This window comes from Rhincodon typus, chromosome 2, assembly GCF_021869965.1.
Source record: "Rhincodon typus isolate 14 chromosome 2, sRhiTyp1.1, whole genome shotgun sequence".
Classification (NCBI taxonomy): Eukaryota; Metazoa; Chordata; class Chondrichthyes; order Orectolobiformes; family Rhincodontidae; genus Rhincodon; species Rhincodon typus.
In genome coordinates, this window is record NC_063333.1 from 22488239 (window position 1) to 22494919 (window position 6681).

The window sequence follows — 6681 nt, forward strand, 5'->3', positions numbered from 1 at the left end:
CTATGATGCTGCTTGGCCTGCTGTGTTCATCCAGCCCTGCACCTTGTAGCTGGGAAAATGTTGGTTTATATGCAGAAAATAGGGAGGGGGATGGGGTCGGGAGTAAACTGTAGGATCGAGCCTGAAGAGAGAGAAGAGCAGTTGGATAGACAAAGGAGTTGATAACGATCTGGCTGGGAGGCTGAATTGTTGTTAATGGGAAATAAAAACCTTAATGGGGACTGTTAGTGACTAACAATAGGTAGTGTGTAATGGCAGGCTTTGTGATAACAAGGCCTGGTGTGTGGGGTAGGGGACTAGGACATGGGAGAATTCAGGCCCTAAAATTATTGAACTCGATATTGAGTCCGGAGGGCTGCAGGGTCCCCAAGAGGGAAATGAGGTGGTGTTCTTTCAGCTTGCGTTGAGCTTTGCTGGAACACTGCAGCAAGCCTGAGACAGATGTTGGCCAGGGTGGTGTGTTAAAGTGGCAGGCAACAGGTAGCCCAGGGTCTTTTTTGCGAGCAGAACGTAGATGTTCTGCGAAGCGGTCACCCAGTTGACGCTTCATTTCCCCAATGTAGCGGAGACCACGTTGTGAGCAGTGGATGCAGTAGAGTAGATTGTGGGAAGTGCAGGTGAAGTGTTGCTTCACCTGGAAGATATGTTAGGGCCCTTGGATACTGAGGAGGAAGGAAGTAAATGGGCAGGTGTTGTACCTTTGCCAGTTGCAGGGAAAGTACCATGGGACTGTGGGTTGAAGGAAGAGTGGACCAGGGTGTCCCGGAGGGAGTGGTCCCTGCGGAAGGCGGGGAGGGGAAGGGATTATGTGTCTGGTGGTGGCATCTTGCTGGAGGTGGCGGAAATGGCATCTGATGATCTTCTGGATGTGGATGCTGGTGGGATGGTAAGTCAGGACAAGGGGAACCCTATCGCTGTTGCAGGAGGGAAGAGAAGGGGTGAGGGTGAAAGTGCGGGAGATGGGTCAGACCCGGTTGAGGGCCCTGTCAACAATGGTGCTGGGGAATCGTCAGTTGAGGAAGAAGGTGGACATGTCAGAGGCTCCCTCGTTGACATAGGCCTCATGCATGAACTCAGCATGTTTAGAGGTCTGTTCAGGTCCATTCAGACCCTTTTGGGGGAAAAAATGCTTCGCTCTTTTTGGGCCAAGCAAAGTTTTCCCCAAAGACCTGAACAGACCTATGTACATGAAAACCTGAAAATATCCTTCATCTGAAAACCATTTGGTGCCCAGGTTTTTGGATATAGGATTCCCAACCTGTAGTAATTGTGAAACTTCGTCATGGTGACTTGCTAGAAATTGTTGATCACTTCTTAATTTGAAAGGTTAGTGTTGCTTGTCCAGAAGAAAATAGTGCTCTTATCAAAGTTCAATTTATTTGCATATCGTAAAAGTCTAATTTAAGTCAAGAATGTTAGAAAACTAATACAGAATTCTTGACTATCCATGAAATAGCTGGTTCCAGGCAGTCATAGCGTAATTTGCAGGCCTGTTCTGCTGTAACAATGCATTGTTTCTATTTCCTTTTGTTTTATGGCTGAGGTGTATTAAGAAGTTTGTCCCATGCAGTAAAGGAGCTATTAACTCCTGCGAAATTGCGCAATACGCTATGCTGCAACCTTAACTGAATGCTCTATAAAATGAGAAAAAAAGTTATTCTGACTAGTTTTAGTGACATGATTATTCATGACTGGGATCCAAGTAGCTGAAGCATTGGGGAAAAAGTTTCATTTTTTTTTTCCAATGAGGAAACAGTTCGAATTTATAGAGCATGCTGAATGGAATAAACTATCTCCTGGTTCCTCACGAGGAAGTTATCAGACCAAATTTCATAGAATCTCTGCAGTGCCGACGCAGGCCATTTGGCCCATCAAGTCTGCACTGACCCTGCGAAGAGCATCCCACCCAGACCCAGTCCTCGTAACCCCGCATTTACCATGGCTAATACACCTCGCCTATACATCCCTGGACACTATGACAGTTTAGCATAGCCAGTTCACATAACCTGCACTACTTTGGACTGTGGGAGGAAACTGGAGCGGGCAGAACGGGCAAACTCCACTCAGACAGTTGCTGAAGGCTGGAATTGAACCCAGGTCTCTGGCGTTGTGAGGCAGCAGTGCTAACCAATGTGGCACCCAACAGTTGACACGGAACCATGTGAGACACCAGGGCAGGTGATCAAAAGCTCTTTCAAAGAGGTAGGTTTTATGGAATACCTTTAAAAATGTAGAAAGAGACACAAAAAGCTTTAGGTTTGAAGCAACTGAAAGTACTGCTGTCAGTGGTGGAAAATAAAAATTGAAAGTGTAGTTAGCATTGCAGAAGAGATGGACAAAATGCTAAATGTATGTGAATTCAAATTTGTTAACATTTTATTTAAGCTGTGTGCTTTGCTTTGTAGAGAGAGAGAGACACCTAACATCTTGATTTTTTTCATCTAGTTTGCTATTAGGCAATATTTAGTTGTGGGAAATCATTATGCAGGATACATGTGATGTGCCATCCTGCAGAGCAGTATAATGCTAGGTCACTATGACTATGACATCCAGCTGCTGTGGTGCACACATTTTATAACTATTTCCTTCAGTTAATATGTACTTTAAGAGGCAAAGAAACATTTGTTAAATGAACCAATGAAGTGAACGTAGACTGTAGTAACCAGATAAATCTAACTTGATTGAGTATTTGGAATAATAACTGATATGATTAAAAAATGACTTTACCTCAAAGATTGTATCTTCACCTGGGTTTGTTTCTATAGCAACGATTGATTTTCATTCTATTAAAGTCAATAGCAATAGATCTTTCTTTAACAGAGGGTGATATAATTAATGGGATGCTTCCATTTTCATTGAGTTATACAAAAATAGCAGGCATTGACTCTATGGGGCTACTAATTTTCTTGGGGTGAATGATGCTCAGAGGAAGGTTTTTAATATTCGTCCTTTCTTGAATATACACACGGGAACAGTGTATCCCCATTCAAATTCCAACTTCAGTTATTGAAATACCGTTATAGAATGTGAATGCAGCTAACCCGACACTTATTGATCTGTAAAAATGCAGTTCTGCAGGTGTAAAGAAATAGGGAGTAAACCCCAAATTATTAATGATGGAATATATCCAATGGAAGGCAAAGAAAAGTTTCAAAGATGCGCTAAGGTTTCCATGAAGTATAGCAGCATTGGCATTAATAACTGGAGGGACATTACAAAAGAAACAGGAGTAGGCCAATCGGCCCCTTGAGTCTGATCTGGCATTCAACAAGATCATGGTTGATCAGGCTTAACTACGCTTTCCTGTCTGATATTTCTCTCTTCCTATAATGTTTGAAACCCTCATGAGTCAAGAACCTGTTTAACCCAACCTCAATTATATTCAAGGACCTAGCTTTCGCTGCTCTCTGGAATCCAAAAACCAACCACTGACAGAGGGATTTCCTCATAACTTGTGGATCTTGTTGGTAGTCATTCAAAATAGGGTGATAGCTTATGCATCGAGCTACATCTCAGAGTCAAATGCCTTCATGATGAGACAGCTTCAGGGCAGAGGAGAGAAAAGGAAATAAATCTCACAGAGTCCAAATACCATGTGCCCAAAGATTGATGGGTCGAGAATTGGCCTGTTCAGTCACATTGAGGCCCAAGGCAAAAACTCATGAACCTGAGTAGACATCGTCTTGAAATCCTGAGGGACAGCTGCTGCTGACATATAATGAAGATATAGAAAAAGAAATACAGAATGGTTGAAGCCAGATCAGGTGTCCTTTACAGCTTCATATCTTCTTCCAAAAAAAATCGGTTGTAGAATTTGACATGGTGTTGAGAATACCTTGAATCCTAATCCAATGATAATCAATACTGTTAATGGAGTGGTAAAAATGGGCACGCTCTTTTTAACTTGTGTCATCTGATTGTTATACCTGGGACATTACATGAACAAAATTTCTTTTGAAAAAAGAAGGAAAGTGACTTAACATGGCTATAGTATTACCTGACAACAGATTGAGGCAAGCTTTGTGGGGCCCATTTGCAATAAACAAAATGGTTGGCATTGAAATACCATCTATATTTGAAGACTTTGAAACCAGGCAGTGGCAAGAAATTCATTTCTCTTTAATTCATATGTGAGATAATTTCGCTTGTTAGATGGTGGACATCTTTCTTGCCATTCAGCCAGGCTGGAAGGACAACATAGCCAGACTACAGAATACAAACTGAACTATATTTCAGCAGCAGAGCAGAGAGAAGACAAAATGGATTTGTAAGCAAGAACTGGAAAATTCTTTCTTGTCTGTTTCTCTCACCTCAGGAAACAGTTAAAAAGTAATTTTGGAAACCACCATTCACTAAGGACTGAAAGACATCGACAGATTCTGCTACTGTTGCAGATACAAGTCAACAATTAACCAACTGTGGGCTCACATTTAAATTCTAACACTTCAAAAGACTTTAAGAACTTTTAAACTGCTTAGCCTTAATTATCCCTTCTGTATCACTTTTTCTAAAAGAAAATTATTACCCGTGTTTGTCCTTTTCAATTTTTTCTCTGAGAAGGTAACAAAATTCACCCTTTTCACTCGAGGAAACCTTTTAATTGGAGACAGTAAGGACCGCAGATGCTGGAAGCCAGAGTCAATAGATGTGTAGGTGGAAAAGCACAGCAATTCAGACAGCATCTGAGGAGCAGGATAGTTACCGTTTTGGGCCGAAGTCCTGACGAAGGACTTCACATCTATTGAAACCTTCTAATTGCATCCTTCATTTCGATCTAGTTAATTGTATCTTCAATTGATGTGTGTAATACTTGTGCGCTGAAAAATTTTGTTGCAACCAGTGTTAAAAAAGAGAGGTGATTGCTGATCCTCACATGCTTGCAACAGTTTGTTCAAATTTAATATATATCTTGTATGCTTCCTATAGTTGAGTTAACCTACCATCAGCTGTTTTCTCAGTGTCTTAAACTCTGCATATCTGCCTTCCTGTAGAATCGTTAAGAGCTCTCCAAAGTGGCTCCGTCAAATTTTGTAACGTACTAAACATCTATAGGTACTCATTGTAAAACAATTAAAAGTAAAGATCGAGCAATTTCATAAAATTTAATGAGAGCAAATCCCTAACTATTAGTGATAATATACCTGAAAAACAAGATTGAGGATGCCTTAATTTCAGTCTAGTTCAATGGTTTCTGAGAAGTAGCTGATGAGTCCACTGTGATCTGCAATCATTACCACAAGTGGGGGAGGTAGTGCTTGCAGGATCAAGTTAATGAATTGCTTGGAAGTTTGTGGGCTGTCTGAACTTGACCTCCGAGAGGCTTCATCAGGAATGTACAATATTTGATGCCTTCCTGAAAGAGGGATTTTTGACCTACCGGTCAGTTTTTGCACAGTATTATAGTATTTCTGCTGTACTATCAAAAGTAATAAGCAGCCTGGATATAGCACCCCTTGAATATGGTGAACTTTGATTTCAAAGTTATTTGACAAGGTTCCAAATCAAAGGTTAGCATATAATATAAGAGCTGAGGGCATCAGGAATAACATAATAGCAAGGATAAAGGTTATTTTACAGGAAGAAGAGAGAAAGGATAAGTGGATCATATTTTGGATAGCAAGGCAACAAATGTGAATATTTACTATCAACATCAATGATGTGAGTTCAAGAATCCCCAGATAAATGGTTTCCAAATATGCTAACTTGATTGGACAAAGATAGGTAGGAGAATAACATGAAGTGTACACGAGTCTGCAAAGGGATATAGATCAGTTAACTGAGTGGCAAAAAAATTGGTAGATGGAGTATGATTTGGGGAAATGTGAACTTTTTCCCTTGGACAGGAAGAATATAGAAGCAGCATATAAACTAAATGGAGAGATTATAGAAACTAGTACCAAGGAATTTGCATATTCTGGTACAACTCCTTTATTCAAAAAACAAAGACAGAAAACCTGTCATAGGGAAAACGTTAGAAGCTATCAAAGAAGTTATAGCAGGGCACTTGGATAAGTTCAAGGTAATCAGGCAGAGTCCATTTGTGAGAGGGGAATCATGTCTGACCAACCTGTTTCGATCTCGAGGAGGTAACACACATTGCGGGTAAAGTTGATAAAGTTTGATGTACTGTACTTAGATTTCCAGAAGGCATTTGATAAGTTGCCACATCAAAGGGCAGTGTGGAAAATAACATGGTTAAGGAGGTGAAGGAGGCAAAATATTGGCATGGATAGAAGATTACCTGACAAACTGAAAGCAGAAGGTAGGCATAAATAGGTCATTTCTGGTTGGCAAGATGTAATGAGTGTTGTGCTACATGGGTCAATGCTTGGACTTAAATTGTTTATGACTTATAAAAATTACGTGGATGAAGGGACTGAAGGTATGGTAGTCAAATTTGCTGATGACACTAAGTTATGGGGAGGACATGACCTACAAAAATATATATATACTTGAGTGTGTGCACAAAGATTTGACAAATAAAGTATAATGTGGGAAAATGTAAAATTGTTGATTTTTGATCGGAAGAATCTAAAAATGTATTATCTAGATGGTGAGAGATTGCAGAGCTGAGATGCAGAGGGATCTGGATGTCCCAGTGCGTCAATTTCAAAAGGCTAGTGTGCAGTGACCATAAGTAATTAGTAAAGCTAAGAGATTTGCATTTACTTTCCTTCACAA